This window comes from Stenella coeruleoalba (assembly GCF_951394435.1).
Source record: "Stenella coeruleoalba genome assembly, chromosome: 3".
NCBI classification, from domain to species: Eukaryota; Metazoa; Chordata; class Mammalia; order Artiodactyla; family Delphinidae; genus Stenella; species Stenella coeruleoalba.
In genome coordinates this window covers 79,656,830-79,682,958 of record NC_137148.1, presented here as the reverse complement: position 1 = coordinate 79,682,958, position 26,129 = coordinate 79,656,830, and positions in this window count along the sequence as shown.

Sequence of the window (26,129 nt, the reverse complement as noted above, 5' to 3'; positions counted from 1 at the left end):
ACAGAAACAGACTTACAGATATAGAGAACAGACTTGTGGTTGCCAAGGGGGAGGTGGGGAGGGAGAGGGATGGACTGGGAGTTTGAGGTTAGTAGATGCAAACTATTACATTTAGAATGGATAAACAATAAGGTCCTACTGCATAGCGCAGGGAACTATATCCAATCTCCTGGGATAAACCATAATGGAAAAGAATATGAAAAAAGAATGTGTACATGTGTATAAATGGGTCACTCTGTTGTACAGCAGAAATTACCACAACATTGTAAATCAACTATACTTCAATTAAAAGAAAAAAAAAGAAGTTTGGAAAAGAGATGTGGCATGATCTGACTTACACTTTCAAAGGATCTCTAGCTGCCGCATTGAGCACAGACTGGAGAGGAAAAGGGGTTTGGAGGGCAAGTAGGGAGAATGCAGAGGATGAGTTCAGAGGCTATTGTAGTAATCCAGATAAAAGATCAAAAAGTTTTTAAAATAGTGAAAAGTTTTTGGAATTGGGATATCTTTTGAAGGTGAATTCTAAAAGAATTAATATTGGATTGAATGTGAGTATAGAAAAAAACAAGAATTAATGACTATTCCCAATTATAAATTCCTTATTGTAAAACAGCACTCCAAAAAATTAAATTCAGCAGTTAAATAAGAGCATCTTTAAAAATAACAATAACAACAATAGTAGCTGTATTAGTCAGGAGAATCTAGGTTATGTTACTATAAGAAAAAAAGAAAAATCTCAGATAAAAGTCAGTTTCTTCCTTTATGCAAAGTTTGTTGCAGGTTTAGGAACTGTTTTAGGGCAGCTGTGTTCCATAGACTTTCCAGTGATCTAGATTGCTTCAATGTGTTGGCTCTTTCATCTCAACTTGAGGCCTCCTCCATGACCAGCAGGAAAAGAAAGATAAAGAAATGTGAAAAAAAAAAAAGGGGGGGGACTTCCCTGGCGGTCCAGTGGTTAAGATTCCATGCTTCCAGTGCAGGGGGCATGGGTTCAAGCCCTGGTTGGGGAACTAAGATCTCACATGCCGTGCAGCCAAAAAAAATTTTTTTTTAATTAAAAAAAAAAGTGTGAATGGGCTTTTCCCTACCTCTGCCTAAAAGTGATATGCATCACTTCTGCTCACATTTCACTCACATATCTAGTGCCACAGCTCTACTCAACAGCAACGGAGCTGAGGAGTGGTCTTCCATGTATCAGGAAGGGGAAAAGAATGTATATTACTAAAAGCTGGCTTTGTCAACTACATTAGCTAACATTATATAGCATTTTCAATGTGACAGGCTATGTGTACTATGACCCACAAATAAAGACTCCCAGTGATGTGTTCTCAATAGTTTCTACATTGATTGGAATAGCACAGCCTGGGCTCATTGTCCTAGACCCTAACAGAAATTATTTCTAATGCTTGGGAATCCACCATGACCAGGATTTAGAAATGCTCTGGGAAAATCCAATTCTTCCCAGATATGTACATGCAATAAGGAAACAGGAATTATGTCTGCCAGTTTCCACCTTTATTTGTGAGTTACAGCATACTCTGGGGATGGGGTTATGATACTAACTAAAGACAAGTCCACATAAACAAGCCATGGCTCTCAGCAGAGTCAATGCTTAGGCATAAACATTCATGAACTCTGTTCTTCCAGTGTTTGGATACCAAATTTCATGTCTTGGGAAATTGATGCTATGTCTGAAAAGATTAATTACCAAGGTGTCTGGAAGACAGCCCTACCCTGCGGCACCTTCAACTTCATCACTGCTACTCCCTGCCGATAGCAGTTAACTTTTATACCTAGCAGGATTGAAAGAAGTCCAGGGCACCCAGCATGGCACCATATGCAATAAGGATTCCTATACCCAGGACTGAATTTAGGCCAAGAGTCTGTATTATGTTGCCTCTTATTTCCATCACATCACTCATTGCGGGCCAAAACACAAGTGTTCATCCAAAATACAAACCTAGAAGTCCAAAGGGCAGTTAAAACCACTTTTGACCCCCTAACATCTTTGAAGGGCATCCCTCTATATTAATTGTACCAGAGTCATGTTGCAACACTAAGTGGTAGTGGACAGGTTAATTCTGATCAACAATTTATCTTTTCTTCAAGGCTGAGCTCAGCCTCAGACATTACAATCCTTTGGTTCTCCATGGTACACAAAAACATACTCAGTTCAAGTTCAGTTTCTGGAAAATATAAACTCACTGTAAAGATGAAGAGTTTTTATTATCTTAGGAACAAATGTGAGAATTCTTTTTATAGAGAAAGAGCTATTTTTATTGGGAAAATACTTTTAAGCTGAGAGTTGGAGCTGAGGTCCTGAAGTCTGGGTATTAGCTGGCATGAAAACTTAAGAGGAAGGGAAAAGTAACTCTTGAAAAAGAAGCAGAGGAATTTGAGCTTCTAGGGAATATATCAGAGGGAGGAAGAAAAGTAAGCAAAGTTGATGTATAAAAGAGGGATGGGCCAGAAAGAGAAAATCCCTGTGGCATGTTATCTGAGAAAGAACTTAGGAAATCAATGATGTCATAAGCATATGAACCATAGCATACAAACTATTCCTCCTTGTCCCCTGCAATAGCTCAAATGAAATCTATATTTCTCACTAACACTTCAGTGTGAGTTAAATTTTATGTGAAGGATCTGAGTCCTATATCTTGGATGAGACAAAATAACACAGGATTTTGTTTTCAGAATAAATACTATTCCTAGCTGTGTAGCTTCAAACTAACTTCCCATTATATTATTCTTTATGTACAATATCCATTAGGGAAAAAAAATGCTTCTAATGCTTCTTCCTTCTTAATGTCTCATGTATTATTCTTCTTTTCCTCTTTCTATTGACACATCCTAGTGGGCTAGGTACTGATACCTTTAGATCAGTATGACTGAAGTAGATTCTGAATTATTCTCTCTCTCTCTCTCTCTCTCTCTCTCAAAAACTCTAGTATCTTCTGTGCATACTAGCCTTACTACTTTTTCTAAAATTATTCCATTAGAACATTCTCTTATTCAATAACCTGCTATTGTTGGCCAAAATATTGGTAGTAATTTCTTCAATTATATCTTCCTCATTTTTGTAACCCCTGCTCCTATACTAAATCATTTTTTTAAATTAATGGCTTTAGGGACTTCCCTGGCGGTCTAGTGGTTAAGACTTAGTGCCTCCACTGCAGGGGAGACGGGTTCAATCCCTGGCCCGGGAACTAAGATCCTGCATGCCATGCAGTGGGGAAAAATAATAAAATGAAATGAAATGAAATAAAATAAAATAGAATAAAGGCTTCAAAATTATTCCAAGTGGGTGCTAGAGGAGTACATAACAGAAAACAAGTAATACCACAAGGAAAAAGGAAAGCAAAGAAAAATAATATGTGATGAACTCTTACCATATCATCTTATGTATTCCCCCAACAGCCTGTGAGTTCGATATCATTATTCTCATTTCACAGATGAGAAACTAAGGCTAAAAAGTTAAGTGATGACCAAGCATACACAGCTCTAAAGTGGCAAGTCAAGAGTTAATGACAAGTCTGACCTTTTTGCCTCTTTCTCTGGCCTCAGGTGGGTGCCATCTATGTTTTGAATCACGAGTACTGGTTTCACAGCTGGGAGAGAAGGGGGAATTCTATCATAGGCAGAGGAAACAGTATGAACAAATAGATACTCATATACATGGGACATTCAGGAAAATTAGAGTTGTCAACAATTGTTGTAGCACAGTTTCACCACCACTTCCATTGCCAGGTTGGGTAGGCAGAATGGAGAACCTGCCAGTGGTCTGGAGCAAGACTTGGGGTAGAAGGTAGAATCACTCACTAAACAGTTAGCCATGAGAGTATGTGTGTTACTAGAGGTATTCTAGATCAAGATGGAGCTATCTGCTGTCCCATCCTCAAAACTAACCACTATTCTAACTTCTAAAATTTAGTTTCTGAAGTTTATACTAATAAAATCATGCAGTTTTATTTGATGTCTGGTTTCTTTCAGTCAGCATATTTGTGAGATACATCCACACTGTGTATGTAGCTATAGAATGTGTTCACTTTCACTGCTGAATGGTCTTCTATTTTATGACTATGCCACACACTATTTATTCATTTTTATTATTATTTTATTGGTAAGAACATTTAACAAGAGATCCACTCTCTTAACCAATTTTAAGTGGACAGTGTAGTATTGTTGACTATAAGTACAATGTTGTACAGCAGATCTCTAGAGCTTATTCATCTTACTTAACTGAAACTTTATGCCTGTCGATTAATAACTCCCGTTCCCCCTCTACCCAGCCACTGGTAACTACCATTCCAACCTTTGACTTTATGAATTCTACCACTTAAGAAGCTTCATATAGGTGGAATCACTTCTATACCTGATTTATGTCATTTAGCATAATGTCCTCAAAATCCATCCATGTTGTCACATACTGCAGAATCTCCTTCTCTTTTTAAGGTTGAATAGTATTCATATATATATATACACACACACCATATTTTCTTTCTTTGGAATGACCTAAGGAAAAGCTGGCATGCATTCAGGGGCAGCCTTGGTATGGGAGGCTGGGTTTGCAGCACACAAGGTCACCAGGGCACTGCTTCCACTGTGTACTCTGATTCCCTACCTGAAGCTGCAGGCCCTAGATGTGGAGCAGTGTGTATGTCAGACAGGCTTGGCATGAAGGAATTAAATATAGCATAGATGAGCAGGGATAAATATAGGAGGAAATACTAAAGGGTTGGTTAATTCAATGAATTATCTTAAAGAACCTTATCAGTTGTCCTCCAACAGGTGTAAGTGTAAATGTCTATAAGGTAGGGAGAACCGTCCAGTGTTTCCCATATGGCCTGATTGCCGTGATGTTTAGTATAGGTTTCTATGTACTTTATATTGCTCCTTGCATATTGGGAGAGTATATTACTCAGTTTTCCCATTTTTAAGAGTCAAACTGGCTTCTGAAAAAAGATAGGAAGTGGAGAGAAATTTCTTTGTTTAATTGAAAAAATATCCTGAAGTTCATGATTTCAGGCATGACTACATCCAGGGACTCAAAAACAAAGTGGATCTCGGTCCTTCTCTCTCAATCTCTCTGTCTCTCTTAAGTTTGTGTATTTATTCCCAACAGCATATATTGAGGTAGTGTAACATACTGGTAATAAACACAGGTTCTACACCCAGACTGTGTAGGTTGAAATTCAGCTTTACCATTGGTTGTAAAACGTAGGCCAAGACAGTTAGCTTCATTTACCTCATCTCTAGAGTGGGGATGAAAAATGTCAACCCTGTCTCTAAGAGCTACTGTAGGACTAAATGATTAAAGGCATGGTTAATTAATACATAGTAATTGCTCAACAATTCTTGATTCTAACCATACCTTGATTCTCTTTTTCTTTGCATTAACTTCAATCTCAGATAGGCTCTCCTCAGACAGGCTCTCCACAAATGGTAACAAAATTGCTATCATCATCTCAAGATTTTTATTATTAGGTTTAAATCTGTTGTAAAGGAAGTTTTGTACCCCAATTGCAACATATAGCTCAGAAATTATCTTCCTGTCTTCTATTGTGTAGTTATCCATGACCCAAGCACTGTGGCTAGGCTAATGTGATTCTCTGACTGGATCACATAATCACTCCTGGATCAAACTGGTGGCATCAGTCCCAACCTAACAATGTGGATTGACAATAGAAGACAGGCAATGCCCTAAAAAAAAAAAAAAAAAAAGCTGATGCCTTTATTATAAGACAGGAGAATGTGCTGTTCTGGCTAAGCTAAAACAACAAATGTCCAAGAGCAGAGGGAATCCTGTAGGTTTCCTTGAGCAGCTCATCCAGGTATTAATCAGAGGCTTGTTAATGGAGGGGCAAAAAATGGGGAAGTAGGGATGGAAGCTGTGATGAAAATGAATGTTGTGATTAGCTGAATGGGTACAGCAATATACTCTTTGAAATTTCCACTGTAGTGGATTATTCCTTGGGCCTGTATGGTATGTACATGGAAGTGATCTTCTATAAATGATCTTTTAGAACATGTTTGGTGAGTTAATTGTTCTAAGATGGTAGGTGTTGGACAAGTGGATATGAGGATTTAAAACTGTGAGCAGTGACAGATGGAAGCATGAGGAGAAAAGGGCTCAATGGTAAGATATCAGGGCTAGGCAATTTTTCTTAAGTCATATGACAATGACAGGGGATTAGAGTTCAGTAAAGAGAATGAAGTCTGGAATTTTGGTGAGTGCATCTACCAAGACTGTGATGTGATCTTTGGAAAGATGCAAGTATTTTATGAAATCCATGGTGATGGTTTTTCAGAGGGGCTAGGGACTTGGAGTGAATGAAGAAAGTCTTCCGGGATTTCCTGATCCCAAAGAAGTACATGACTGGGTGGTGCAATAGTGTAGGGAATTGTGTTGGAAGAGGGAGCATGTGAAATTTCTATGAGCAACATTGCAGGAGGACACAATTAAGATTCATGTTTATGTTTCCTCATTTGAAACATGGGGCAAGGTGTTTTTGTCTAGTTTAGGACCTGATCGGGGCTGTGTCTGGCTCACTACCAGACACTTAAAGGTATCATCTCCACTTGTTGTTTCTGCCTAATTATCTGAGTTATTGCCAATTGTGGCCAACTAGTGGACTCATGGTTTGGGCCAGCTTCTCAGTCAGTGCTCTCTTGTGGTCCTCCTGATCTAAGACATAAGCATGGGTCAGTTTCAGATCACTGGCTGCTAGAAGAACCTTAATTCTATATCCATACTGTCCAAAAGAGATGTGCTAACTTGTTCTATTAGGGTAGGTTGGATACTTCAAACACAGACTAGGAGATGGCCAGAAACCCCCCCATAATTCCCCAAAGGGGAACTGCCAGGTTATCTAAATAAAATTAACCATTCATCTATGCCTCATTAGCAAGAGAATAAAAATGTTGCTTTTGTAGATTCCATATTTATTTATTAAAAAATACTTATTGAGCACTTACTATGTGTCAGGAAACTTTTTAATAGCTGGGAATGTTTCTGTAAATGTAGCAGATAAAAATCACTGCCCTCATCTAGTGTACATGCTAGTAAGATAAGACAGAGAGTAGTCAAAATAAGCAAAACACAGGAAGGAAATGCCAAAATATCTGAGATTTTCTTTAAAATACAGTAGAAAAAAAGTAGTTGGAGTATAGGTTAAATAAAATTGGTAAAAAAATTGATAATTATTGAAGCTTGGTATTGGGAACATGGCATTCATTATACCATTCACACATGTGCACATGCACACACACAATTGCTCATTTGTGATAAATGCTATATAAAAAAGTAAAGCAGAATAGGAGAATGAGTATTCGGGGTACAATTATAAACAGAGTGGTCAGGGAAGGCCTGCTGAAAAGTGATATTTGAACAAAGATCATAAGGATAGGGTTACACATTTACTCACTACACTCAGATGTATGACAATGAGGCCTTTGCATTTTCTATAGCTTATCTGATCCTTCTTGTGAGACCCTACCATTTTGGGAAGCAAGGAAGAAAAAAAATTAAATTTAATGCAACCCAGGAAAATCTCACCCTAATCTACTTGTTGCCTCAAATGTGTAGGATGAGGGACACTGATAAGGCAATGTAGAGACACAAACTTCTACCATCTATAGTGAATGCAACCTTGTCACTTAATTATAACAGGTCTAAGGCACCCAAGTATATTCTAAGTATGCAAGTCTGTACATTTTTATGTCTAACCCAAGTTTATAATTTTTACTTTCTCATCTTTCTTGGACAACTTCCCTCCCCCTTACCCCCTCAAATGCTCCCTAGTTTTTCCTTAAGGAGACACTAACTAGACCACAGGTTTAACAATTCATTCATTTTCTTATTTTATTTTCTTATTAAAATGTTAGTATCAAGAAGAGGGGTTTGATTGCCCAGGCCATCAGGAGTAGGGTCTATACAGTGTAACATCAGTTACAGTCTGTCCTTCTTTTGGTCAAACTCCTGTGCTTATCATCATAAGAATGGAAACATTCTGCAGCTGCATCATCCTTATCTGTTTTTCTCAGTGTCTTGATGACCTTACAATTCTCTCTGAATTCAGGGACTTCATACATTCTGCTTTTTATAACCTACATTACTACAATTCCATTCTCCAATATAAGGTGTTTTCCCTCTGATCAATTCTACTCAACACCAGGAATTTGAACAATCCAGATCGTCAGATTCTCTCCCTCAGCGCTGGCCCCCAACCCCATCATCCCCTCCAGAAGCCGACTTAACCTCTCTCCTTTTTCTGATTCTTTGAATCCTCCCTTTCGAAAAACCCTAGGCAAGTTCTTTTTTTTTTAAATGTATCATGAATAGTGGATTAAAAAGAAATGAAATTGTAATTTGTAATGGACATAGACTATATCAAAATGCACTGCAAGTAATAAAAGTAAGTTTTTTAGGCAAAACTGTTGTTTCTGTAACATATATATATACTAAATATTATACATATATGTGAACTGTGTCATAACACAATGTTTCCTATTGTGGTTAGTGGTGCTTTGAAAGTCTGGTAGCTATCAGGCCTAGCTTTTGATACGTTAAATGTGAGTAAAAAAAAAGATTGGGAAAACCTTTTCACCCTCCAGGTTTGCAAGACAATTATCTTCCTAAAGAGGTCAGGAAAGTCAGCTTTTGAGTCTAAAGCTCATCTGTGTCTTTTTTGGTATAGCATCCTTTGTGTAATAGCCTTGGGCTCCTTTTGTGTAATAAGCCTCAAACCCAGGGGGAGGAAGGCTGCAAAGAAGCACTAAGTTGTATCAGTATAATATTATAAAATAAAATATCATCCTATTAAACATGCCAATTATAAGTCTTGGGTTTCCATATGGATTTGCAATTGCTTAAGTAAGAAAGGCAGTTTTGGGAATTCCAAGGCAGTCCATTGTTTAGGACTCCATGCTGGTCGGGGAAATAAGATCCCACAAGCTGCTCAGCATGGCCAAAAAAAAAAAAAAAAAGGCAGTTTTTCTTAGTGACCCCAAGACATATTTGAGGAGATGAAGCAGTGACGGCTTGCAGATCCCTTAGACAGCTGTGGGAGGAGCTGCTGATACCTGCAGGACAAGCAGTTTCTCTTTTTTTGTTTTGTTTTGTTTTTTGCGGTATGTGGGCCTCTCACTGTTGTGGCCTCTCCCGTTGCAGAGCACAGGCTCCGCAGGTTCAGCGGCCATGGCTCACGGGCCCAGCCGCTCCGCGGCATGTGGGATCCTCCCAGACTGGGGCACAAACCCGTGTCCCCTGCATCGGCAGGTGGACTCTCAACCACTGCGCTACCAGGGAAGCCCCAGTTTCTCTTTTTAAGCCAAGTAGGTATGTATAACTATTGTGGTCAGCATTCCCCTCCCTCATATCTGAGCTTCAACAGATGCACTTATCCCATTAGAATGTAAGGATTTTTGTTGACTGCCCTATCATTAGTAATCAGAATAGCATTTAGCATACAGTGTGGGCTCAAAAAATATTTGTTGAAAAAATTGCTGATTTAAAGTGTATTTTTTGCATATATCTTTTAAAAGACTATGTTCCTAGAATCAACAGTTAGCAGCAAAATATCCATTGTCTCCACACAGGGACTGGGAATTAGGCTTGCCTGGGCTGCAGACCACTGGGCATGAGCATGACTATGGTGACTAAATTACCTGCAAAGGTCCAGAATAGAGAAGGCCAACGCACAGTCCCAAATTCAAGATTTAAGGGCCAGAACTTACACATAAATGCCAAGGTTAGGAAGTAGAAGAGATGGAATGAGGGATCACAATATGTATAAGAAATGGACCAGAACCAAGGAAGTAGAGGCCAGAATGGTTTCTGCAAACACCAATGGGTAGTTTCTTTTATAGCCTACAGGTAAGTGGCATGGTGAGTAACACTGCTTAAGAGATGCAAGGTTGAAAGAGAAAATGGAGGATGATTAAAGAAATAAGATATGTAGGTATGGTTTGGGGCAATAAAAGAAAAAATAGTGAGGGCCTGAATAAAGCAGAGGGAAAAATAGATTTTAGATACTCTTCTGATTAGAATTTTCAAGACTTGGTGACCTGTACAATACAGGGAATATAGCCAAAATTTTATAATAACTACAAATGGAGTAAAACCTTTAAAAATTGTGAATCACTATATTTGTACATCTGTAACTTACATAATATCATACAACTGTACTTCAATTAAAAAAAAAACTTGGTGACCAATTGTTAGTATGATATAAAGGAAGAATAACAATGATTAAGGTAATTTATTTGGGAAACTGGGAAGGTAGTGACTGTATAAAAAGAGATGGAGACTCTGTGAGGGAGCAGTTTTGTTCCTCCATAAGCTCAGTACCTTTATGAGTTTAATTTTGAACATGATGAATTTGAAGTGCCTGTAGAAAATTCAAGTTGAGAGGTCAAAAAGATCTTTGGAAATTTTCATCTAGATCTCAGAAAAACGGTTAGAGATGGCCAAAATAATCTTGAAAAGGAAGAACAGAGCTGAAGGTATTAGGTTCCCTGACTTTAGACTATACTACAAAGCTATAGTAATCAAGACAATATGGTACTGGCACAAAAACAGAAATATAGATCAATGCAACAGGATAGAAAGTCCAGAGATAAAGCCACTCACATATGGTCAACTAATCTATGACAAAGGAGGCAAGGATATTCAATGCAGAAAAGACAGTCTCTTCAATAGGTGGTGCTGGGAAAACTGGACAGCTACATATAAAAGAATGAAATACACCCTAACACCATATACAAAAATAAGCTCAAAATGGATAAAAGACCTAAATGTAAGACTGGAAACCATAAAAATCCTAGAAGAGAACATAGGCAGACACACTTTGACATATATCATAGCAATATTTTTTTTGACTGTCTCCTAAGGCAAAGGAAACAAAAGCAAAAATAAATAAATGGGACCTAATTAAACTTAAAAGCTCCTGCTCAGCAAAGGAAACCACTGACAAAATGAAAAGTCAACCTACTGAATGGGAGAAAATACTTGCAAATGATCTGAGTGATAAGGGGTTAACATCAAAAATATATAAACAGCTCATACAACTCAATAACAAAAAAAAAAAAACCCAATTAAAAAATGGGCAGAAGACTTGATAGACATTTTTCTGAAGAAGATACATAGAAGGCCAACAGGTACATGAAAAGGCCAACAGGTACATCAACATCACTAATGATCAGAGAAATGCAAATCAAAACCACAATGAGGTATCACCTCACACCAGTCAGAATTGCCATCATCAAAAAGTCTACAAATAGGGGCTTCCCTGGTGGCGCAGTGGTTGACAGCCTGCCTGCCAATGCAGGGGGCACGGGTTTGATCCCTGGTTGGGGAACTAAGATCCTGCATGCTGCGTGGCACAGCGAAAAAAAAGTCTACAAATAATAAATGCTGGAGAGGGTGTGGAGAAAAGGGAACCCTCCTACACTGTTGGTGGGAATATAAATTGGTGCAGCCACTATAGAGAACAGTATGGAGGTTCCTTAAAAAGATAAAAATAGAACTATCATATGATCCAGCAATCCCACTACTAGACATATATACAGAAAAGACAAAATCTCTCATTTGAAAAGATACATGCCCCTCAGTGTTCATAGCAGCACTATTTACAATAGCCAAGACATGGAAGCAACCTAAGTGTCCATCAACAGACGAATGGACAAAGAAGACGTGGTATGTATTTATACATATATAATGGAATATTACTCAGCCATAAAAAATGAAATTTTGCCATTTGCAGCAACATGGACAGACCTAGAGACTATCACACTGAGTGAAGTAAGTCAGACGGAGAAAGATAAATCTTATATGATACCACTTACATGTAGAATTTAAGAAAGAATACAAATGAATTTATTTACAGAACAGAAGCAGACTCACAGACATGGAAAACAAATTTGTGTTTACCAAATGGGATAGTGGTGGGGGGTGGGATAGGCAGGGTGGGAGGGATAACTTAGAAGTATGGGATTAATACATGCATACCACTATATATAAAATAGATAACCAACAAGAATTTACTGTAGAGCACAGGGAACTACATTCAATTTCTTGTAATAGACTATAATGAAAAAGAATCTGAAAAAAATATATATATGTGTGTGTGTGTGAGTGTATAACTGAATTGTTTTGCTGTATACCTGAAACTGATACAGTATTGTAAATCACCTATACTTCAATTTTAAAAAATGAGAGTTAGTTAGACAATTACTAAGGACCCCTCATGTCTAAGAAAGGCAACCAATGTATAAACAATTCATCGGCAATGAGTTTAGATAGCATGAAGCACCTGTTACTGAAGCAAGAGTTTTTAAAGCAGAATTACAGGATTTTGCCTCTGAAATATATATAAGCTATAGAATTCTTGAAAGCAGTCTATGACTGCCCTCTTCTGTTAATTATATGGTGAAGATAACAAAACAAATACACAGTGCTTTATTTTTAACTAATTTATAAGATTCCTACCACCCCTCCTGACAAATACTCATTTACTCAGAAAGGAGGAAATATGTTAAAACACTACATTCATGTGGGTTTGATTGTAAAATTTTACAGTGAATGAGAAAGCCCATGGCTATCATTGCATTAAGAAATTTACCCAAGAAAATAATATTGTTAGGCATCATGAATTCATGTCATTAAATATGTGTAATACTTACAAAGCATAAAAATGTTTTTATGCCAAAAAAGGAGCAGAGTTGATCTAGTCACAATTTTGCCTCTCAAAAGGCAGCAAAGAAATTTCTATTTTATATATGCTTGCCAAATCTCAAAGTTCAAGGATGTATCCCACGTATCTTTAATGTCTCCTGACAACTAATTGTGCTGTTTAGATATTTGATTTAAATTTCCTTCATTTTTATCTTGTGTTATTTATTTGTTTTTTTGTTTTGGTTGTTGCTATCATTTTATTCCAAGCATCAGAAATCAGCATTTTAAAACTGCAATGAATTATCTTACTTCTACATTCAAAACACAACTATTTTATTCATTCAACAACTTTAAAAAAAATTGAGGTATAACTCACATATCATAAAATTCACTCTTTAAAAGTGTACAATTCAGTGGTTTTTAGCCACAAGAGACAGCAACTATTTATTGAAGGCCTACTATGTACTAGGTTTCTGTTCAATTTGATATTCATGTACTAGAAGTCAGAATTTTCTAATTACAATATGAACATTTCATAGCTATGCCAGATAAACCAGGCAATGTTGGAATAATCATTGGTTCCTGACCAGAGATGAATTTAGCCAATGTGAAAAATAGAATAAGCTTCCAAAGTTAAAAACAATACAATGTGCAGAGTCAAGAACTGTTTCCCCTTTGCATAGCCTGGCCTGCTCGTGAGCATAGACTAAATCTCTGGTATTAGCTGAACAGATGAGGAATGATTTGTCACCAGGTAGAACAGGAGATCATAGAATTTTAGAACAGGGTGATGCCTTAGAGATAATTTATATCCTATATCTCCACTGTACAGATCAGGAAAGCAAAGACCATAAGAGAGTTAGTGTTCAGCTCAATTCTTACCTAATGCTTTCAGATTCTTACCTAATGCTTGTTCCTCTAGAATAGTTTGCAAACTATATTTCTCAGGGACCCAGGATTCTTGGAGAAACCTACAGGGCTTCTAGGATGATGGAGGGGTGGCTAAGTAGAAGAGCCTCTGCATCTCTCCCTAACTTACTCGAACAGCTTTGACTTCATAAGATTCTAAGCAAGCTTTTGTTTTAAAACAGCTTCACTGCTAAAAAAAACACATTTAAAAATTTTGGCATTTGCTAAACTCCTCCACAGTGTCCAGAGGAGGTACATACCTGGTACTGCACCCACAGTTTAAATATCCTGCCTAGAAAATTGCTCAACACCACCTAAACACTAAACTGGTTTCTTAGTACGTGGTATATGTTTTAGGAATTGCTCTTTTTTCATGCAAGAAGATTTTTTAAAATATATTGTCCATGTTTGAAAGCCCCCTGAAGAAAGCATTTTTCATTTACTGACCTCAAGTTCAGGTTCTGAAATTACAGAGAAAAAAAAACAACAACAAAAAACCCACACACAGGTAGATGACTATATTTATTAACTGAATGCAAATCTATTCACATTCAAAAATGTATTTCTGACTATAGTTTCTGTAATATTAATCTGAATTGAAAATAGAATAGTATCTTCCCTAGAGTACTTCATTTTTAAAAACAAAGTATTTATAAAGTGTTTGAAGTCAAATTATGCCTAAAGAAGTAATAAAGATGCTTTGCTAAAAAGTCTATTCAAATACATATTCTAGTACTAGCATAGTTCTACTACTAGGATAGCAAGTATTTGTTTATTTCCTAAGGCAACTGGCCTTCAAGGAGTATGAAAGTCTGACTTGGCACCTGGAGTACCCAACATGTGTACTAAGTGTCACCAAAATGTGTTGGAGTAAAAAGAGTGGGGTGTAGACACTCACTAGATCAAAGCTCTTTGAAACTCATCTCAATAAATTTACTTCTGTAGAAACTTTAATGCTTTCTTGGGTCACTCACTATATTCTAGGGTTGCCATTACTAAGTGCCACAGACTGGGTGGCTTAGACAAAAGAAATTTATTTTCTCAGCGTCCTGTGATGCTAGAAGCCTGAGATCAGGGTGTCAGCAGGGTAGACTTCTGAAGCCTCTCTCCTAGGCTTGCTGATGGCCATCTTCTCCCCAACTCTTCACGTGGTCTTGCCTCTGTACCTGTTTCCAAATTTCTTCTTATAAGGACACCAGTTATATTGGAGTAGGGCCTACCCTAATGATCTCATTTTAACTGAATTACCTCTTTAAAGACCTTATCTCCAAATGCAGTCACATTCTGAGGTCCTGGGGGTTATGATTCAATAAATGAATTTTGAGAAGACACAATTCAGTCCACAGTGCTCACCATGCACCAATAAATGCTGCTGGTAAATGTTTAATAATTGGCTCTCCAAAAAGAAAATATCCTGAATTTTAGCATTTACTTATTTCTTTGGCAATAAGTCTCCTATTTCAGCCAACGTCAGGCTACCAATGTGATTCCTCTGAGTGCAGAGTTGGGAAGAGATAGGCGGCAGCACAGCATTTTATAGTATTTCTACCACAGAAATAATGCAGATGTAAAAAACTTAACAGAGGTCAGGAGTCAGCAAACTTTTCTGTATATGGCCAGGTACTAAGTGTTTTCGATTTGCTCAACTCTGTGTCGTAGCAAGAAAGCAGCCATAAACAATATGTAAATAGAAGGGCATGGCTATGTTCCAACAAAACTTCAGTTTGCAGTTGGCCTTTGCCCAGTGATAAGAAGTTGGGGACATCTAGCATTCTCATTGTTTCTTCAGCAGCTTTCAACCAGCCTTCATGAAGGTCCATTCCCCCGATCACGTTCTCCTGCTCCAGTTGCTGGTTCCCCCTGAACCTTCTCGGGCTAGATCAATAGGGCAGCCATGAAAGTGCACTTCGTCGATCTCCCTTCAAGATATAACTTTGCCATTCAGCTGCCATGAATGCTAATAAGCTAACTGCCTCCATCTGCAGCAATTTTAAGATATGCTACAGACTTCCAGTTGAGGCCATCTCTTCCCTAGCAGCCCTCAGCCAGTGACTGAGCATGTGATGGTACTAGGGTCGAGCCATTTCTGCCCACTGTAGGATTTCCATGACAGGCAATATTTGCTCCAGAGCTCCACATTGTGTTGACTGAGCTTTTGTCTTATCTGTAGCACAATCTGAAGATGTTTCCCATTCCTGCCTTCTCCCTCTTTTTCTTTTTTACAGTAGACTTCTTGCACACCTAACTTCATGTCATCTTCTATTTCTTGGAACACCCAGAGTGACACAGTGGGTAAAAGGAGTAGTCCAGGAAAGCAGGCAGTAAGATAGGGGTTGGGCTAGATCAGAACTGTCCCACTATCAATGAACCTAATTCCATATGGTGTTTGGGGCACAGATAGTCCCTGGCAGAATGTGGTGGCCTGATTACTAAAACTCTCACCAGTTATGACTTGGAAGATCATTCTGATATGGAGGAATGCCCTGGCTGGGGAAAAATGCAGGCAGTTCAAAACTTTATGTATGTGTATGGAACAATGGATACAGGCTATTGTTGGCTAGCCATTATTAACTTGCATTGAGGCCTACAGGAAGTTAATAAAAAACCTGAAAGCAGTTAACAAACAAGTGAAAACTCATTGCCAGATGGCTTCTTTAGTAGCTTCCAAAGAAGGCCTTATCTCTGGAAAAACAGAAAATTGAACACCAAACTTAGAACTTAATCGTCAAGATGCTTTAAAGGTCATTAAAGCCAAGGAGAGATAACTTGTTGAGAGACTTGGTACCCTGACACACAGAATGGGGACAGCTGGGTGGATGCCCCCAAAGATTCTGGGTCCTGAGACTCCTCTGAACACTCGGAGCCTGCAGAGGTCATCCATCTTCCTTATTAAAAGCTAGCACTCCCCCTAAGCAGAAAAGCCACTGCAGTGAGTGCTTCTGAGCAAGACAACAGAAGCCCTCTCAAAAAACTACCCCACCTCCTCTCAGGGCTGCCACACCAACAACTAGTGGCAAATCACAGCATAACCCACATGGGAATGTGCTAGGTCTGATCTATACCCCAAAGAAACGGCAAGAATTAGTCAGCATATACTGGCAGGAAACAGGGGAGTATTTGGGACTGGATTTTGAGGGTGCTTGATCAAGAGAGCTAGAAGGTGAGACTGCATAAGGGTGAACTTATTGAGTTGGAGGCATTTTTGGAATATGGGATTTAATACCTTGACACTAGGGGATGGTGCCAACTTCCTGTTAGGATGGTTCCTAAAAGTCTGCACAAAGTAATAGTCTGTGCTGAGATGCTGAAATGTTCGAATCGCAGACAGTGGAGAGTGGGATTAAAAAGCTGAGAGAAGTGGGCAGGCTGGACTGAATATATTATGGGAGGCCAGAAGCCCACAGGGAAGGTTATGTTCCATGGGAGGGGCCAGAGGGTACACACTTCACCAAGGTCATCAGGAGTGCCCTGCTAAGAGAGATAACTACCCTAAGAAGCTCAGTGACAGCTCACCTCTGAGGGTCAAGGCTCACAGTAGGAAATGCTATCACAGGCTTGGTGTATTAAATTGCAATGGAAATGATGGGGCCTAGAAGCATAGTAGATCCAGGAGGCAGAACTTAATGCCAAACATCAGGACAGTCAGAATTATCATAATGACTAGCAAAACTGGACTGACAGTTAAGGGAGCTTGACCTGGAACTAGTTGAGGTGTTTTATAGAACCCAGTGTTACAAGGAGAAAAACTGATGGGCAGGCAACAAGAGTACCGCCTACCATTCATAACCAAAGAAAGCAAGACTGGATGAGGAGACTGAGGGTAGTTACTACAATAAGAGAATGTCATTATCTCTTGCCTAGTTCCCAGATCTGAGCCAACCCAGAACGTGCTGACTGTAGAAGTGGCCAGGTCCTGGAGGAAAGTACCCCACAACACTACAGCAAGTGTATATTGTAATAATTCTTCTAGTCCTTCCCTAAAGGCATCTAGGCCATTTTCTCAGGTGACTGCATACCATACTAAGAACCAGGGAATATCCAGACAGTTCATGGAAAATCAGACACAGGGTCTGAGTTGACATTGATACTTAGAGATCTGGAGTATCATCATCTTGGCCTCCCCATTAAGGGTAGAAACATTCAGAGGCCAGGTAATAAATGTAGTCCTGGCTAAATCCTGGCTCACAGTGGGTACTGGGTCCATCAAAACAGCTAGTGGTCATTTCCTCAGTCTCTGAAGGTTACAATTGTGATTGACACACTTGGCAGTTGGAGTAATCCCCACACTGGGTTTTAGCTCCTGAAGTAAGAGCTATCATAGTGGGGAAGGCCAAGCAGAAGTCTGGGAAACTTATACCCAGCCCACTTCAGACAAAATAAACCAAAAGCAACATATATTTTAGGTGAGGATGGTGGAGATCAGTGCCACTCAAAACTCACAAGGGTCGTCTGAGATGGTTAATTTTATGTGTCAACTTGAGTGGGTCACAGGGTGCCAAATATTTGGTTAAACATTCTGGGTGTGTTTATGAGGGTGTTTCTGAATGAGATTAACATTTGAATTGTTTGACTGAGCAAAATGCCCTCCCCAGTGTGGGTGAGCCTTATGCAATCTGTTGAAGGCCTGAATAGAGCAAAAAGGCTGAGTAAGGGAGAATTTGCTCTCTCTGCCAGACTGTCTTTGAACTGGGACATCAGTCTTCTCCTGCCTTCAGACTCAGACTCTAACTAGAACTTACACCATCAGCGCTCCTGGTTCTCAGATCTTGGGACTTGGACTGGAACTATACCACGGGCTCTCCTGGGTCTCCAGCTTGCCAACTGCAGATCTTGGGACACCTCAGGCTATACAATTGCGTGAGCCAATTCCTTACAATAAATCTCTATTTATAGATATCCTATTGTTTCTGTTTCTCTGGAGATTCCTGACTAATATGGTCCCTATCATATCTCTATTTGTTTTTAATAAATTTATTTTTGGCTACGTTGGGTCTTTGTTGCTGCGTGCAGGCTTTCTCTAGTTGCGGCGAGTGGGGCTACTCTTCGTTGCGGTGTGCGGGCTTCTCATTGCGGTGGCTTCTCTTGTTGCAGAGCATGGGTTCTAGGCGCACAGGCTTCAGTAGGTGTGGCTCGCGGCTCTAGAGCGCAGGCTCAGTAGTTGTGGTGCACGGGCTTTGTTGCTCCGCGGCATGTGGAATATTCCCGGACCACGGCTCTCAAACCCGTGTACCCTGCATTGGCAGGTGGATTCTTAACCACTGTGCCAGCAGGGAAGTCCCTATCATCTATTTAATTCACCTGTCTGTCTCCTACAAAAACTGGATGAATCCTGGAGAATGACCATAGACAACAGCAAGCCCAACCAAGTAGCAGCCCTAATTGTAGGTGACAGCCTTGAATTGTCTTTACTCAAGCATATTAACATGGCTTCAGGTATACAGTATGTGAAAAAGCAAACTGAGCACAGAACGTTCTGAATGTTTATGCTATTTTCCTGTTTTTGTTTTTGTTGTTGTTTTTACAGTTGTTTCATCCACACCTCACTTATCTGAATATTTTTAGTCAGTTGCCTTTGGTTTTTAAAAAGCATTCCACAAAAATTTCATGGAAAGAACCGTTTGCCTTCTTAGTTCATCAGTTTACATAAATTTTTCAATTACATAATTGCAATAACAAGTATAAGTAGCAAAAATAGGCTTAAGAACAAAAACATAATCTCTTAAAATACACAATTCAACATATAGGAGCAGAAATGTGTGTGTGGTACTAGAGTAGTTTACCACCTGTAAGCATTTAGAAATTCAGCATTCCAGTGACAGCAGTGTATTTTACAGATGGAAAGGAGAGGATCTGTTATTCATTCCAAGGAGTTAGAGTAGATTTAAAGATTAAGTGGAGCTCAGTTATGAGTGTGTTTACATTCAGAAAGGACATGATTCTCATCTCTTTTTCCCTCCCCCCATGTGTGTGGGAGGAGCATGGAGGATAGTGGTAGGCGAATGTACTTTTGCTCTTTTTCAATGCTAAAAAGATCTGATCTTATCATTTGCCTGCTTCCAAACCACCATCAGTCCCCAATGCCTTCCAGAAAAATAAACTCCTTAAAAGTAGTGTATCAGGCCCATCACCGGCTCAGACTCCCTATCATTTCAGTCATATTTCTACCTCATGCCATTTCCCCCCACCAACCTCCCTGTCATGCCAAACCAGAGAAGATCATGCTTTTTCACTTACTCATGACTTTGCTGCTCAGTCTAGAATGACTTTTTTCCTTCTTTTTAGGGTGACTTACATAATTTACTGTCCAAACTGGTACACATTTGAGAGTGAAAGGGGACATTAATCAGATGGGACATTGAGAAAACAGGTATGAACTGGGGTAGCCCTATGCAGACAGGTCTATGGTTCCCCTACTCATTATGGGCCCACCAATTGCTTCATTAATGTGATCTCAGTGCCTAACACTCAGTTTGTGCTCCAAAAAGCTTAGGTGAAATTGATCATATATTCTATGACCTTCTCCTATTGCTGTTTTTATTTCCCTCTCCAACCTTGTTCACCACTAATACATAGAGAAACTTGGTGTGAATGACAAAATGTGCCCTTTCTTCCTGGAAGCAAAATCCAGACTACACAGTGTGTGGACACAGGCTGGATTTCAGCCACCGCTTTCCCCTCATGTGGACACTTCTGTGTGTACTGAAAAAAATTACTCAATGTGTCTCCAACTATTTAGACTGTATAAAAATTAAGTGGTTGTGGAAGATACTGAAACACTCCACTAAAATATATGTCAGATGACACTTGAAATCTGGATGAGAAAAGACACAAAGTGAATTTGTAGTAGGAGTAGGAAAGTATCAAACATCTGAAATTTTATGTAGAGTGAACACGAGAGCACTGTGACCATCTACTGGGGAGTAATAAATTTGCTTTACATAGAAAAAGTTTTTTACAAGAGGAACATGGGCCATAATATTATGTAGGGAAAGTGTATTAACAATATCACTCTAAGAAAAAGAAAAGCTGATATTCTTACCAGTCAGAAACAGGCTATGATAACCATATATATAAAATGTCCATTTCATTTTAAGAAATCCGTCTTAATAAACAAGCATTCAGTACTTTTTCGGTTCAACACTTTCGCAGCATAGTGCATACATTTAAAGATATTGGCCATTAGACACTTAAACAAAGACATCTTCAAACTTCTTTATTCTTTTTAGATCTAGAACACCAAATATTTTAATCTTTAAACTGCCTTATTAAAGGGAATTCTCTGGTGGTCCAGTGGTTAGGACTCCACACTTTCACTGCCAAGGGCCTGGGTTCAGTCCCTAGTTCCCTGACTAGATCCCACAAGCCACGCGGCAGGACCAAAAAAAAAAAAAAAAGTAATTAAATAATTTTTTAAATGGACTCAATTTAAAATTCTAAACTTCATTAAGTTCTTTTTGAAAAATCTAAATAATTAAGGTACATGTTTAAGAAATCAAATAGTTTTGTAAGGCGAACAATGAAAAAGAATAGCCTGGGGCTCATCTCCCTTCCTTCCATCTCTCGGCCCTGTTTCCAAAAAGAAAACACTTCAACTATTTAAAGCTATTTCTTCTGTTAGCAAGCTCCACTTTTCTAAATAATGCATATTAACATATATACATATAATTTACATATTTTAAATATCTCTTGACTTGTTAAGAGAGAGTTGGATTTTGTCAGTTAGGATGCCTCAATTTCTAGTAATCCCAATCCCACCTGGTTTAAGAAATTAAGAAATGCACTGATTTCCACAATTAGAAGCCCAGAGTGTGCAATGAACCTGAGTCAGCTTCATGCAGTGGCTCTAGCTCCAGTTCTCTGTCATTTCCTCAGTTCTATTCTCCTCTGGGTGACACCCCATCCTTAGACTGCTTCTCCTGTGAGGGCAAAGACCTATAACACCTCCTGGTTTCACACGGACACACCCAAAATCCAGAGGAAGAAAGAGGTTCATTCTCTGATCTTTCACATTGGAATAAGGAAATCTCTTTTTTTTCTGAATTCCTAGACAGCTTTATACTACAAACTGGGTCACAGCTCATTCCTGAATTATCCCCTATGGCCTAAGGAATGTCATGAATTTTTTGGTTTACACCTGCCCACCTATAAATTTATTAGAGTGGCACGGGGTATTGGATTACATAAGTCAATTAGGATTAATCAGGCCCACTTCTAAAGCTGAAGTACATGGCCACTATGCAGGGGGGAAAGGTGGAAGGGATGCTGAATGGCAATGCTGACTTCCACTGTGGGCATCTAGCACTCACACACCCCTCCCACCCCAACCACACTGAGAGAATTACATCATCATATTTATCTGAAACAGTAACAGTGTTAACTTTATCATGATCATGGAAAAGATGGCCATAGGGTACTAGGATTTTATTTCCTTTCTGTAGAACTTTTACACTTTACCTGTAACTTTTTAATTACTTTTTTAAAAAAAATCCTACAAAATTTACTTTCCACATATCCTTTACTTTTCCAAATGTTTCACTGTAGCAGTCTATCAAGGAGCTCACCTTCTTGGTAAGAAGGGGAGAAAGCAATGGGCAAGTAAGACAAGTAAAATGAAGTCATTGTAAATCATGATCATTACTATGAAGAAAACAAAGTAACTAGAAAAGTCACTGACGAAGCCCCCTTTAGAGTATGTTGTTTAGAAGACCTCTGTAAGGAAGTGACATCTGGCCTGCGACCCAAAGGATAACGAATAGCCTGCATGAGAAGAGCTGAAAGAAGCATTCCACACCTAGAAACAACCAAAGCAAAAGCCAGTGAGTGGAAAACAATTTGTAAGGCATGAGGATAGAAAGGAGGCCAAGTAGCTGGAACATAATGAGTAGGGGGGAGAATGATGGGGGTAAGACTTTGGAGAGCTAGACTGAAGTGAGATCATGCAGGCTCTTGGAAGACCATGGAAAGGAGTTTGGCTTTTTCTGAAAGGGTGTTAAACAGTAGAGTGATATGATTTGCTTTATGTTTTTAAAAGACCCCTCTGGTTTCTATGTTGAGAGTGGATGGAAGGTAGGGGGCAGGGTAAGGCAGAAATGGAAGTATGAAAATCAAGCAGGGTACTACCGCCACTCTCTTCCTCATAGCAATTCTACTGGACTGTACATTTTGTCCTATAAAGGCAGTTTTTAAAAAAGAGGGTTTTTTTTAACGTCTTTATTGGAGTATAATTGCTTTACAATGGTGTGTTAGTTTCTGCTTTATAACAAAGTGAATCAGCTATAAATATACATATATCCCCATATCTCCTCCTTCTTGCATCTCCCTCCCACCCTCCCTCTCCCACCCCTCTAGGTGGTCACAAAGCACCGAGCTGATCTCCCTGTGCTATACGGCTGCTTCCCACTATTTTACGTTTGGTAGTGTATGTAAGTCCATGCCACTCTCTCACTTTGTCCCAGCTTACCCTTCCCCCTCCCCATGTCCTCAAGTCCATTCTCTACATCTGAACCTTTATTCCCGTCCTGCCCCTAGGTTCTTCAGAACTTTTTTTTTTTTTTAGATTCCATATATATGTGTTAGCATACAGTATTTATTTTTCTCTTTCTGACTTACTTCACTCTGTATGACAGCCTCTAGGTCCATCCACCTCACTACAAATAACTCAATTTCGTTTCTTTTTAAGGCTGAGTAATATTCCATTGTATATATGTGCCACATCTTCTTTATCCATTCATCTGTCGATGGACACTTAGGTTGCTTTCATGTCCTGGCTATTGTAAACAGAGCTGCAATGAACATTGTGGTACATGACTCTTTTTGAATTATGGTTTTGAACAGTTTTGAAAATGTCTAATCAGCTTTATTTAATAATGTATTGTCACTTTAAATTAAATGTTAATTTTAACTATGAAGACCCATAGGACATCAAACTTAAACAAGGTACTCACATTTATTTTTCCTTCCGTTCAAATATGTCTATTTGTCTTGGCTAATTATTTCAGATGAATCATGTAGGCTCACTTCCTCTGAAAGTTTTGCTTGTGATACATATGAATTGATAGTTTCATGTAATTTTTACTTACATTTCTCTAATTATAGTGATATTAACTGAACAGAGGAAAAAATAGGTGATCCATAGTTACAAATAATACTAAGAAACCATAGAATCAAATTGATTTCTATTTTTTTAAAAAATAAAGCATTTATGCTTTATTATAACTGTTATACCAAGTTTCCAAATACTTCAAATTTCAGGTTGAAAAATTAAAATCTATGGAGAAGCTTCTAGCTAAATAAGCATTCTTACTTCCTGAAATTTGTCTTAACACAAAAATTAGTATAAATGCAAACAAACAATTTTTAAAAATTAGTATGTGAGTGCTCATGCTACTGAAATCACATTAGATTCCTTGCTGTTCCATAAACATAATAAGCCCACTCTAGTCTATGGCTTTCTCTCACTATTCTACATGGTGGAATGCCCCTGCCCTTGCCCCTGAAATATATCTGCAAGTCTCTCTTCTTTACTTTATGCAGGTGTTGGCTCACATATCTATTACCTTTTCAGGGAAGCTCTCTGTGATTCTGTTTAAAATACCATCCCTATCTCTCTCTCTCTCTATATATATATATATGTATGTGTGTGTATATGTGTGTATATATATATATATATATATATATATATATACACACATTTCATGTCTTTTCTTCATAGCACTTACCACTATTAGGTATAACATATGTTTATTTTCTGGCTCCCCTCACAGGAATATAAGCCCCAAACAATGCAGGGACTACTTTTGGTTGTTGTTGATTGCTGTATCTCAAACACTTAAAACAAAAAGCACAATACACAGATGTTCAACACATACTTGTTGAATAATAGTGTGTCCTTTTCAAATTAAGACCTATATTCTTAACATTAACTGAGTCTAGGCTGTCTTAAACTCATGATTCAACTATATCCTTTTCAAATGAAGACTTTCTTTGCTCCTGTATTATGAATCTCAGGATTAGGATCTGGGGCCACTATTCTTTCTCCAAGAATATATGCTCCCTTGAAGCTAATGTTATCAGCTCTACCACTGATCAGTCCTCTGTTGCTGTCCATTCTGGTTACTCTCTTATTTATTATCAACTTTAGTTCCTGGTTTACTATCATATTTTCCCTTTTCAAGACTATATACAGAGTTTCCCTGGTGGCGCAGTGGTTGAGAATCTACCTGCTAATGCAGGGGACACGGGTTTGAGCCTTGGTCTGGGAAGATCCCACATGGCGCGGAGCAACTAGGCCTGTGAGCCACAACTACTGAGCCTGCGCGTCCGGAGCCTGTGCTCCGCAACAAGAGAGGCCACCACAGTGAGAGGCCCGCGCACCACGATGAACAGTGGCCCCCCTTGCCACAACCAGAGAAAGCCCTCGCACAGAAAGGAAGACGCAACACAGCAAAAATAAATAAATAAACTCCTACCCCCAACATCTTAAAAAAAAAAAAGACTATATACAGTCATTCCCAGTGACTTTCAAAAATATATGTAGATGGCCCATCCAACAGCACAGTCTCTTAATTCTTTTCTTTTTTAAAAAATTTATTATTTTTGGCTGCACTGGGTCTTCGTTGCTGCGTGCGGGCTTTCTCTAGTTGCGGTGAGCAGGCTTCTCATTGCGGTGGCTTCTCTTGTTGCGGAGCACGGGCTCTAGGCGCACGGGCTTCAGTAGTTGTGGCTCACGGGCTTCAGCAGTTGTGGCACACGGGCTTAGTTGCTCTGCGGTATGTGGGATCTTCCCGGACCAGGGCTTGAACCAGTGTCCCCTGCATTGGCAGGCGGATTCTTAACCACTGCACCACCAGGGAAGCCCTTAATTCTTTTCTGTTTCACTGTTTATTTGTTTTTTTGGTTTGGCTGTTTATCCCTAGCACTTCTTTTTGGTTTTCTTAGGTTTTCCATCTCTCTGCTTACATTATCTTCCATGATGTCTACTTTATCCATTAGAGCCTTTAGGATACTAATAATAATTGTTTTAAATTCCCAGTCTGATAATTTCAATATTCTTGCCGTGTCTGGGTCTGATGCTTTCTCTTTCTCTTCAAATTATGTTTTTTGCCTCTTGATATAACTGGTAATTTTTTTTTATTGATATCTAGATATGTTGTATCGGGTAAAAGAAACTGCTGGAAATGGTCTTCAGCAATGCAGCAGTGATGTGTGGGGACAGAGGAAGCATTCTCTAGTCCTATGATTAGGTCCCAGTCTTTTAGTGAGCCTATGCCTATGGACTGTGTACTTCACAAGTGTTCCTCAGTTTTCTTTCTGCCCTCTTGGGTGGGACAGGATGGCTAGAGTGGGCTGGAGTTGGGTATTTCCCTTCCCCTAGGTCAGTTAGGCTCTGATAATATCCCAGCAGATTGGGCTCTGGTTAACTAGGTCCCCCCCGAGAGCAGGCTTTCTTTAGAACAGAGTGTTCTTAGATATTTCAAAATGGGTCCTTTTCCCTTCCTCCTGCCGGAAGCCCAAGAAGATTTTTTGTCAGATATGTACTGTGGGAACC